The sequence below is a fragment of the Sorex fumeus genome, unplaced genomic scaffold (genome assembly GCF_029834395.1).
Source record: "Sorex fumeus unplaced genomic scaffold, SorFum_2.1 ptg000264l, whole genome shotgun sequence".
Lineage (NCBI taxonomy): Eukaryota > Metazoa > Chordata > Mammalia > Eulipotyphla > Soricidae > Sorex > Sorex fumeus.
The window spans coordinates 2,890,685-2,903,254 of NW_026606321.1; positions in this window are offsets into that span (position 1 = coordinate 2,890,685).

Here is a 12,570-nt window from a genome sequence, read left to right on the forward strand (position 1 = left end):
GGGCTAAGAGGTTACTGCCCCGTCTGTGATCTGGGCCCACACAGGGCCAGAATGGAACCTGGGTATCAGGTTGCAAAGCCTGTGCTCAGCACATCAAGCTATCTCTCCCTCCCAAACACCTTGATTTCAGACTACAGCAAGAGAAACTGTGAGAGAAAACATTTCTGTTGTGTTAAACCACCCAGTGTTGTGAGGCTTTGTTACAGCAACTCCAGGAAACGGAGTCCTTGTATATCTCTGTGGCAATGTACTGATGCTCTTTCTTTAGTCAATCTCCACAATATCAATTTGGTTTGTCAAGAGGACAAATGAAATTTTCAAAATTTAATTGTGAAAATTACAACTTCAGACAGAGTTGTTATCTCTATAGCTATGAATGATCTCGCTTCTAAAAGTTATATAAGCTACAAGAAATGGAATTTTTAGGTACCTACTGTTTCTCGGTCATGAAGCTCTAGTAAACCTGACCAAACCCATAATGAGAAATATTTTGATAAGTAATCAAAATTGTTCCAACTGTCTTATTGCCTGCTGAATAGGGTTTTACTTAGGAATTTCAATGAATGTTTCTTGATTAATGTAAATCTAAAAGTTTTTCTCCTAGTAATTGTAGAGGAGAATTACCTCAAAACTTACATTAAAGATCATCACTATATCAATGCCTGATGTCAGAGTAATACTGTTGCTCCTGGGGGCACTTTTTCTACTGGAATGCTGACATGCCCCTAGTAACCATATAAGTGTCCCTGTAATATTGATCTTGACATGGAGACAGCACTACATTTTGGAGACAGATGGTCTTATCAGCACAAAGTATAGGGACAACTGATTCTACACACACCAAACTGAGATTGAACCTTACTCAGACCACACACAAAAATGAACTCAAAATGGATTTAATACTTCCATATAACACCCGACAAAACTAAATGAAAATTCATTGAAGAGTCTTCAAATTGGCCTTGACAATGAGAAAATAATATAATAGCAGGAATAAATCAAGAAATCAAGATCAAATGCTTCTAACAATAAAAGAAAAAAAGCATAGCATAAAAATTTTCTCAAATTTAATAAATAAATTTAAACAAAATAATGAATGAGTAACCTCATACATAGTTATTATACACAAACATGGAATTCCAAGAACTCAACAGTAATTTTTTTTCTTTTTTTCTTTTTTTTTTATTGAATCACCATGAGATACAGTTACAAGCTTTCATGTTTGAGTTTCAATCATATAATGATAAAACACCCATCCCTCCACTAGTGCACATTCTCTACCACCAATGTCCCCGGTATACCCCCCCTTCCCACACTCCCCCTGCCTCCATGGCAGACAATTTTTCCTATACTCTCTCTCTTTTGGGCATCATGGTCTGCAATATAGATACTGAGAGGCTATCACCTTTGGTCCTTTATCTACTTTCAGCACACCTCTCCCATTCTTTATGACTCCTCCCAACCATCATTGTCTTAGTGATCCCTTCTCTATTCCAGTTGCCTTCTCCCCCAGCTCATGAGACAGGCTTCCAACTATGGGGCAATATTCCTGGCCCTTGTCCTTACTGTCTTTGGGTATCAGTCTCATGTTATGTTATTTTATATTCCACAGTAAATGCAGTCCTTCTATGTCCATCCCTCTCTTTCTGACTAATTTCACTTAGCATCAACAGTAAATTTTTAAAAGCAAGTGAGCTAACTGAAAGTCCACAGAAGAATTCAAAAGCTATTTTGATAATGAAGACATTTGGATGACCAACGTGTACATGAGAAGGTTCTGGACATAACTGGGTCTGCATCTATACCCACATCTATAAACACAGATGCTCTTGGTCAACAAACCTGGGTGCCCACTCTTGCAAGGCAAGCACCAAGCCACTAATCTATACCCCAGCCATATATCAATGACTATTTTTATGATAGTCATTTTAAGAATCTCCCAAAACTGAGACTTCAGAAATAGCACATGGGTTAAGGCACTTGCCTTGTGTATTGTCAACCCTAGTTTAATCCCTGGAGCTGCATATGATCCTCCCACACCACAGGAGTAATCTCTGAGCACAAAATAATGAATAAGTAATGAGAACTGCCAGGTGTGGGCCCCCAACAAAAACTAAATAAATTTTTAAAAAATCTCCCCAAAGTAAATCTGAAGTATGCAATATTATACTTTAAAAGAAAATAAAGTTCTGTTCCTGTAGTCTCAGACCCGAATTTCCCTTAGCCACTGACCATTGTCCACCTGTTCTCTATGGTGTGATGGTGATCACAAATCAGTTTGACATTGAAGGGTTTAGAAACTGGTTTTGCTCAGCCGTGGATATTTGCTTTTATTCTAGAATTTTAGGGACCAATTCATCTCCTTAGTAACAGAGAACTAATATAAACAGATATTTATTTCTATTGGAATATTGTCATAGCCTGTTAAGAAAGTTAATTTAAAAATCAAACTGTGATTATTACTGCATTTCAAGGTACTCATTGAACAATGGGTCGTCCTAGGTCATCATTACAACACAGGGTCTTATTTCCAAAGCAATAGCTTTATCTTTGGGTTTAAATACTAATATGGTTAAAGAAAAAACATTATTTAAAACCCCACTCAACCCACAACTGCCGCCATGTTGATTCACCCACTGGCCCTGCTCTACAGATTCCTGAATAATTCTGCCAGGAGATGCAAACCAGGTAGCTAAAATTCATGGAAACCCTGGTCCCTGTAGCTGAAAACTCCAGGGCGCCCTCAGGAAGAGGGATGTCCGCCTTCCCACCCTGCGGAAGACCCAGAAACTGTACCCACACCCCACCACTGCAGCCACAAGCAGGGCTCAACATCACTACTTCACTAACATTCTTCACAGAGACGCCAAACTGTCAATAGTTTCAGGTACCCTGGGACCCAGATGGAGAACTCTGGTGTTTCTTGGAGTTGGGGTGGGCAGCCTCCCTTCACCTGACTCCCCAAACTTCCAGAAGCCCAGACAGTCATGTCCACTTCCCATATTGGCTGCCATGTCAACTCATTGTCCCAAATCATAGATCTTGAAGAATCTGGACACTTCCTTATTCCTCAATATTGAAAGTCCAGTCGGAGCACACCAAATTAGATGGGAAAGGAACATAGAAGCCAACAAAATTTAACAAACATAGACAATAACAGTAAGCTAACATAGGAACAAACAACTTAATAAATTCTAAGACAAGGACTGAACAACTCCATGATCAGATATGACAATTTTCACATTAGAAAATTGATTATTTTATACTTATTGATTTCAATGTTGGAGCTTTGTGTTCTAATCACTTTAAACTTTAGAATTGAACAGTTGTGAGTTTTATCAACATTAAAGTGAATAAAGAAATAAAAAAATAGAATTTTTTTCATAATTTTATTTATTTATTTTTTCTTCTTATATTTAGTTATTGAATCACAAAAAATAGAATTTTAATCAGCACAACTTTAGTGGCTATTTTCTTTTAAAATGTGCATTAACTTTAAAAATTAATAAAAATGAGTTACATATGAATGAAATTCATTATACGACATGGCCTATTAAATGTATTAAATGTGTATTGTAGAACAACCACCCATATTTAGAGACATTCTTAGAAATATGTTTTTCTAAAATTTAATTATAGTTTACTTCCAAAATATAATTATATTAGGCCCCAAATCCAATTGCTATCATTATAAAGTGGGATAAATGAATTTTCTTAATTTTACTTTAACTGAGTTATTGTAAATATGTAAAATCATTTCCATAATTTTAATAACAGCTTCAAATCAATTTTAAAAGTATGGCTGATTCCTTAGTTTAAGGTATGCGTGGAAAACTAGATTAAGTTTGTATGAGGTAAACATTGAATCCATATGACATTTTTTGGGGCAATATTTGAAGCAAATAGAATTTAGGCTCATAATATTCTGATCAAAATCTATTGATTATAAAATGCCTCCACTTTTATTTTACTCTATAACTTGACTTCTTTACTTTTTTCTTTAGGTTTCTGTTTCTTGAGGTTATTAAAAAATTAAAATTATATATTTGGATAATCATATATATATAAATGATTTCTAAAAAAGTAAAACATTCATTATGGAATCCTGGGTATCTCTATAAACAAAATACATTCACCATCTCTTAACTCATACTCACTTCTCTGTGACAAGCCCTATTCTTGAAACCAGAGAGCTAGTGCAGAGATTAAGTCATTTTCCTTGCTTACTGCCAACAAGGATTACATATCCAACTTGTCTTAGTAATCATGCATAATGTTGAAGAATCAGTCTTTCAGAATATATTAAAAATAGCTATAATAGATAAAGAATGAAAAATATAAAGCAATTAATGAACATAAATAGCACAGAGGGTAGGGCGTCTGCCTAGCACATGGCCGACCCAGGTTTGATTCCTCTGCCCCTCTCAGAGAGCCCAGCATGCTACTGAGAGTATCTCTCCCACACAGCAAAGCCTGGCAAGCTACCTGTGATGTATTCAATGTGCTCAAAACAGTAACAACAAGTCTCACAACGTTGTGAGAAATTACTAGTGCCTGCTCAAGCAAATTGATGGACAACGGGAGGACAGTGACAGTGAAAACATTTTTATAACCAACACTAACATATAAAATAATTTGTTGAATACCTCTATTATACATTTCGTTAACACAGTGTGAATTCAGATGATGCATATAAACATAATAACTATAATTACCTCTAGTGAGGGAAAAAGAGTAGAAGGCACCAATAGTGTATTGAATCAATGACTTTTCAAACATAATTAACCCACACATGAAGTCTATTCAATCTGCAATATTTAGTTTATAGTTATAGAGTAATTTTTAGATTATTATTTTTGTATGTTCTATTTTTCCAACATTTTTAAATATAGTATTGCTATTCTAAATTTAAAAATTCGTCTATACATCATACTGCTATTCCTTAAAATGTTTACCAAATTCTAAATGATTAATTAGAAGATGCAAACATCCCCTGTATGTATGCACACATTTTTCTTCTCACTAATCCTTGGGGACAATTGTGTGTTTCATGGTAACAATATGATGGGTGTATCAACAGAACAAACTCTTAGCAATAAACTTTCATGCAATGTCAGCATAGCAATGTTTTCTAGGTCATGACTTCCTCTCTAAGTGTGTTTATGTTACAATAGCTGTCACATTCATTTCATGATCATTGGATTCAAGAGTTTATGCATCATAAAAAGTTGGAAAAATCCATGTTGGAGAGATGCATATTCCAGAAAGTATTTAATTTAATTGAAATTCATTGTCGAATGCATCAAAGAGTCTGACCCTAGGAAAAGAATCTCAGCTGTTTCTTGGTGAAAACATAGAGAAGACAAAGCCAAATTATTCTTTTTGAAAGAAAACATTGATGCTTGCCAAAACATATCTCTTCGTTGCTGAGCCACAACTGGAATGCTCAGAATTAACTCCTGTAAGTGGTCTGGGACCCTATGGGATGCTTGAACTGACTGGCCAGACGCAATGGGCGTGTCCTACCCCTGTGCAATCTCTCTGGCTCTACCTGCTAGAACTATCTCTACTGCAATAGTGTTTGCTCATTTGATGAGGCCAAATTTTTATATTCCTACTACATTTTTGTTTGTCTGGGAGTGACACCTGACTCTGAAGTCAGGTGAGGATTGAGAGGGAAGAATGGAAGAATTCACATTCAAACAAACAAGGACATTAATGAAATTTGGGTCCTGACATCTGACAATGTCATGTTCTTGCTGATTGAGAAGCAAATAAGACTTTTGTGTCTTGTAGTTCTCACCATTTGATAACTCATTACAGAGCATGCTGCCTTTTTTAAGACTGCAGGAGAGAAAGAAACTCCTAGGAAAAATGGGTTTACAGTCTTACATATTGGATTTAGTTTCTGACAGTCACAAAGATGGCTTTTTCTGCATAGTATTTGTTCAGTGCGAAGTGCAAATCATCTTTTTCTTGTTTCACGTAAGGGGAAAGGATCAGTATGGGATTCAACACTGGGATTCTTCATCATGGTCCAAATGCTGTAGTCTGAGTGCCATGTAACCTTCTAGACTTCAATGGGTCAAGTTTCTTTCACAGGCAAAATACATTCACTGTCGCTCAACATTATTGATAGAAATCCAGATGGCCATCATTAAATTAGTTGTAATTGTGGATAAATCTAGCTCATCTTTGATCTTACAGTCCAGATGACTAATTTGAATCATTATCTGCCTCCACACAAAGCATGAGATTAGGCAGGCGCAAAATGACAATATAGACATACCCATTCACAACTGATAAATAAAGGAAGGTGCATGGCAAAGCCTGGAAAACTACCCATGACATATTCGATATGCCAAACACAGTAACAAGTCTCACAATGTTACTGGGTTCGCTCGAGCAAATCGATGAACAATGGGAGGACAGTGACAGTGACAGTGACAAACAGGTTAGAGAATAGCTACACTGAAATAAAAACACCAGGAATTCCATTGAGTTTTTAACATCTGAAAATCGTCCTAAATTGCTTTTGCTAGAATACCTGGAGTTTGGGTTCTAATCTTTGAGGTTTTCTTTCTTGTTTATAAAAGGTAACTGGTGATTGTACTTAACTTTCATTTGTCTTTTTTCTACCAGTAGAATTTCAAATGCACAAAAAAATTTCTCTTGTTTTGTATACCCTCTGCCATTTTAAGTCCAAATTGACAGTATTTATAAAAATAATATGTATTCAAATATACTCAAATATTTTTATCTCTCATGAAAAAGTTTCCTAGTCATTTTGTTTGGAAAAAAACACACCCATAAAATGGTTTGGGTGGAGAATTTTTTCTTGGGTTTCAACAAATAATGGCTCCAATATATCAAATTTAAGCTTCTTAGAAGCTCTCAGCTTTAACTGAGATGATCTATGAGGCACAAACCAAATATCTGGAAAAATTACTTTATGCAACTAAATACTACTCTGATTTTTTTTTCATTTTTTCTGAGGTTTTTATCAACTTTAAAGCAGTTATACAAATAATATTTTCCTGTGAACTTGTTTTCTTGAAACCACTTGGGACACCTTTTTTTTTTATTGAATCACTGTGGGAAAAGTTACAAAGCTTTCAGGTTTAAGTCTCGGTCATACAAATATCAAACACATTTCCCTTTACCAATATTTATTTTTCACCACAAAGAACCCCAATAACCGCCCCCACAACCCTCCCAATGCCTGTGAGGTGGATGAATTCTAGTTAACACTCTATCTACTTTGATTAGATTCATTGTTTCAACAAAAGATGCACCATTATTATTTAGAGTTTACTCCCCCAAATCAGACATGCTGAAAAGGCATTGTGAAATAATTTGTTTTCTACAGCTGGTCTACAACTGTCGCGCAGCTGCAATAGCGGCCGCGTGATTTTGGATTTCTGGTAGTTTACTTATTAAACCTGGAAGTATTTCTTCTGAGAGTCAGATAATTATGAGATTGGTTTCTGTGCTCTGGAGCCATGGCCGTGCCGGAGAGCTGCTCGTGGGGGACAACTTGTGACCTCGGTAGGGTGTGAAGGATAAGCTGGGAACGCCCCCCTTCCCATGAAGATTCAGTCTCCCCACCACAACCGGCTCATACCTGGCTTTCCATAAAGCTCTGAAGTGGCTGCCATCTTTCTTTCCAGAGGGAAAAAGGCGCGGAAGGGAGCAACACCCTTTCCCTTCCGGGCAGGCATGGTGGCATGGACTAATGCATAGTCCATTCACTTTTCTGCTGCAAGCTGCCGGGCTCTGCATTGAGTCCTTGTGCTTCTGGAGCCATGGCCGTGCCAGAGAGCCTCTTGTGGGGGGCAACTTGTGACCTCGGTAGGGCGTGAAGGACGAGCCGAGAACGCTCCCCCTTCCCATGAGGTTTCAGTAGTCGCCCCATCACGACTAGCTCATACCTAGCTTTCCATAAAGCTCCGAAGTGGCTGCCATCTTTCTTTCCAGAGGGAAAAAGCAGGACACCGTTTTTTAATTTTGTGTCTTCTGGAGAGGCTAAAATTTCTCATTTAATTTCAATTAAAAGAACTTTCTTTTAATTTTACAGTTCTAGTCTCAATTTCTATATGCCCTCAAATTTTATTATAAGTTATAAAATTAACAAGTTTATGTCTAAAATCACAGCTTTAGTTCAAGTGTTAGACAGCAACTGAAAAATTCAGATTTCTTCAACTGTCTATTCATAGAAACTTAGGATTTCTGTACAGTCCTTAAAGTTCTTACACACCTTCAGTTGCCTAGTTCCCTCTAAAATATAGCACAGCGGTAGGGCGTTTGCCTTGTACGCAGCCTACATGGCCGACCCGAGTTCGATTCCTCCGCACCTCTCGGAGAGCCCGGCAAGCTGCCGAGAATATCTCGCCCGCACGGCACAGCCTGGCAAGCTCCCTGTGACGTATCCGATATGCCAGACACAGTAACAACAAAGTCTCCAATGGACCTGCTCGAGCAAATCAATGATCAACGGGAAGGCCTTTACTTTTACTTCACTTTACTTTTATTATCAATCACTCTTTTATTATACCATGTGATTCTACTAACTCTCTAGAAGATAATGTAATCAATTATAAAGATCAATAACCCTTGAAAAATTTTACCCAAGGATTTGAAGGCATTGAGAAGTAAGGAAAACATTTAAGGAAAAATTTCATTGCTTTCATTGTATTATCTTATGAATCTACCTTTGTGCAAAAAAAAAGTCTATACACTGTTTCCATTATCTATGATTAGCATATACTTTTTTTTTTAAATTTATTTATTTATTGAATCACTGTGGGAAAAGTTACAGAGCTTTCGGGTTTAGGTCTCAGTCATGTAAATATCAAACACATTTCCCTTTACCAATACTTATATTTAACCCCGAACCCCAATAGACCCCCACCTCCCACCCCTCCCAATTCTTGTGAGGCAAATGAGTTCTAGTTAATACTCTATCTACTTTGACTAGATAGATTGTTTCGATAGAAGATGCACAATTATTGTTTAGAGTTTACGACCCACCCCCCACAATCAGATATGCTGAAACAGCGTTGTGAAATGATTTGCTTTCTACGACTTGGTTTAAGAATAAAATGATGTCGCGCGGACACTATCGCGTCCGCGCGGTTTTAAATTTCTGCTATTTTACTTATTGACCCTGGAAGAATTTCTATTAAAAGTTAGATAGTTAGGAGACTGGCTTCTGTGCCCTGGAGTCGTGGCCGTGCCGGAGAGCCGCTCGTGGGGGGCAGCTGGAGACCTCGGTGGGGCGTGGGGGACGGCCCACAAAGCCCCCCTTCCCATGAGGTCCCCGCCGCTTCCGCCGAGCCCGGCTCAAACCTGCTGTCCACAAGGCTCCCGTGCGGCCGCCATCTTTCTTTCCAGAGAGGAGCGGGCGAGCATATACTTTTAAAAATAGCACAATAAAATAAAAAAAAAGCAAGGGTTAACAACAAGGAAGCACAGTTACAAGCAAATGTATGTAAAATATGGAATAAAAGGTAAAGGCCCTCCCGTTGATCATCGATTTGCTCGAGCGGGCCCAGTAACGTCTCCATTGGAGACTTTGTTGTTACTGTGTCTGGCATATCGAATACGTCACGGGGAGCTTGCCAGGCTCTGCCGTGCAGGCGAGATACTCTCGGTAGCTTGCCGGGCTCTCCGAGAGGGGCGGAGGAATCGAACTCGGGTCGGCCATGTTGGCTGCATGCAAGGCAAACGCCCTACCCACTGTGCTATCGCTATGGAATATTGTCTGAAATAATATGTCTGTTTTCTTTATATCTTAGTATAGAGTTATAATTAATCTTAATATAGAGTTATAATTAATCATAATAAGACAATATTATAGCCAAAGGTAAATTTTAGTATAGATAACCTTTCCTAAACAAAAAGTACAATATCTTCTTTATATAAAAATAAAATGAGATGTTTCAAAAATAAAAAAGGAACTTTTTTTATATTCAAAGAACTGTCACTGAGACTGTCCTCCCGTTGTTCATTTGCTTGAGCAGGACCAGTAACTTCTCCATTGTGAGACCTGTTGTTACTGTGTTTGGCACCTCAAGTACGTCACAGATAGCTTGCCAGGCTTTGCTATTTGGGCGAGATACTCTCAGTAGCTTGCTGGGTTCTCCGAGAGGGGTGGAGGAATGAAACCTGGGTCATCCTGGTCAGCCTCATGCAAGGCTAACACCCTACCCTCTGTGCTATTGCTCCGGTGATAAGAGGTCATAGTTCAAAATATATGTGCATCCCTATGTTCATTGTAGCACTAGTCATAAACAACCTAAATGCCCCTCACTGGATGATTGGTTAAAGATGTGGCATATAAATAGAATAAAATAAATATCTCAATTATAAAGATGACAGTTCTTGTCCTTTGTTATGACATGGGCATAACTTGAAGGATTATTGTTAAGTGAATTAAGTCAGAAATGGACAAATAATATTATTTCACTCCTATAAAAAGATTAAAAAAAGAAAATAACAAAAGACAAACAAAGAAAAACCCAACCCTTTGACAGAAAACAAAATAGTGGATACCTTAAAGAAAAGTAAAGGGATGGGAGAACTGGGTAGTGGAGGTTATTGAATGGTAGTAGACAATAACCAGCTCTTTGAAGAATGAGACTATTGTATGTACAGATATAAGGTGTGAGATGATATTCATGAAACACATACTACTGAAAACAAAAACAATTTTAATAAAACATATGTACAAGCTTCAAAAACATCTAATGAGAAATTAGAAAATCTTAAAAGAAAAATATTGACTATATTAGAAAGCGCCAAGACATAAAAAGTTCAGACAATTTTACACATATCTCTACGTAAATTAGACATCTCTGCTGGGCTATAGAAAAATGAAGTTATGGTGACTTGCATATATAGTAAAGGGCAGCACCCTATCTCTCTGCTTCCCGTGTTCAGTGGTCTTATGCCGCTTGCCCACCCTGGGGAGACAAAGGAAGCAATGGGCAGACAAAGGAAGAAACAGGGCCAGGCTGGTTGGTCTCAACTGACGTTTATTCCAATGTCCTCTGATTCTCCCTCTGTTTCTCTCTCTCTGGATCCCCCTTATCCTCCTCTTGGATCTTGCTCTTTCATACTTCTCCCCTGCTTCTGCCTCCCCATTCTACTTCATCCTCCTTCTAGATCCCCCTTCATTCTCCTGCCTTCCCCAACCGACTCCTACAGTCTTAAATGCAAAGCTAAAATACACATGACAATCTTCAATGTCACAGAAGCAATGCTCAAAGCACAATTTGTAACTGACTTTTTTCATCGGTTCTCCAATATTGCATATACAATCTGATCCTTAGAAAATTATTCTTACAAAATAATGCACTTAAATATAATTTAAGGTTTTTAAATACTAACAAAATTTAGTTTGTATTTTCAACATGCGCCAAGAAATAAAATTGCAATTCAAAATGTGAACCATTGACAAGATATTTAGCTGCAAACTGCACCTGCCGGCAAATTTTTCTGCTAGATCAAATGAACTCACACTCAGTATCCTAAAAATAAAACAAGGCAGTCTGTAAAACTTACCTTTTTCTCACTATTTCTAACTTCAAATCTAATTAACACAGAGAGGGGAAGTATGGGAGAATACTTCCCAGTAAGAAGAATCATATACTGTAACATGATAAAATGGCATATTATGCTACAGCAAAATCTATCTTCAAGAGTGATCAAGATAGTAATTATTTTTTTTAAAAAAATCTACATCAAAAGCCACAAAAATACTTTGACATACAAGGGGGGAAAAAATGTAATCCATATGCTTACTTTAAAAACGGTGTTCATTCACTGGCAGAAATGATGGGCTTTTTCTGCACCAGTTTCTTACACTAAGAACTTAAAGATGAAGTCATCAGACCAATGGGAGGTTGAATATTAATACACATGTGTATATTGAGCTATAAGTGGGTGCAGAAATAATATACAGTTTGTGTTGATAAGAGAAGAATCAATCTAAACTCCATGTAGATGAACAACACAAGAAGGATAAGAAAATAAAACAGTTTAGTGAATGAGAGTGTTGAAGGTGAAGTTGAAATAACAGAATTTTGCAACAAAAGGATAAAATTCAATATTAACAAAGAAGTTTATGTGAGTCTGCCTCAATGAAAGCGGATGTGTTAACATTCCTAATTCCCACCTTTTCCTGCTGAGACCTGATTAAATGTGTGATCTCAAAAAGACTAGACATAGTTCTTCAGAGATTTCCATTGTGCTTTCAGAAAAGATCTGTCAGTAGAGTTAGAATTTAACTTTTCTCCTTTTTTATATCGCCAAAGGAGTCCAGAAAAACATGCGGACTAAAACTGTCTAATTTGTAACCCTGAAGCTTTCTTTATGAATTTAAAGTGAATTTGGAAATATATATTTGTTGGAGTTAAAATTATAGACTAACATCCAATCATTGTAGGCACATTGTTATCACGCAGAATTTTTAAGATGAATATATATTGTGAATATATATACTATCATATAGCTATGTATATATATATTTATGCTTTAGAAAATTCTCATTCGGCTAGTGATTTTTTG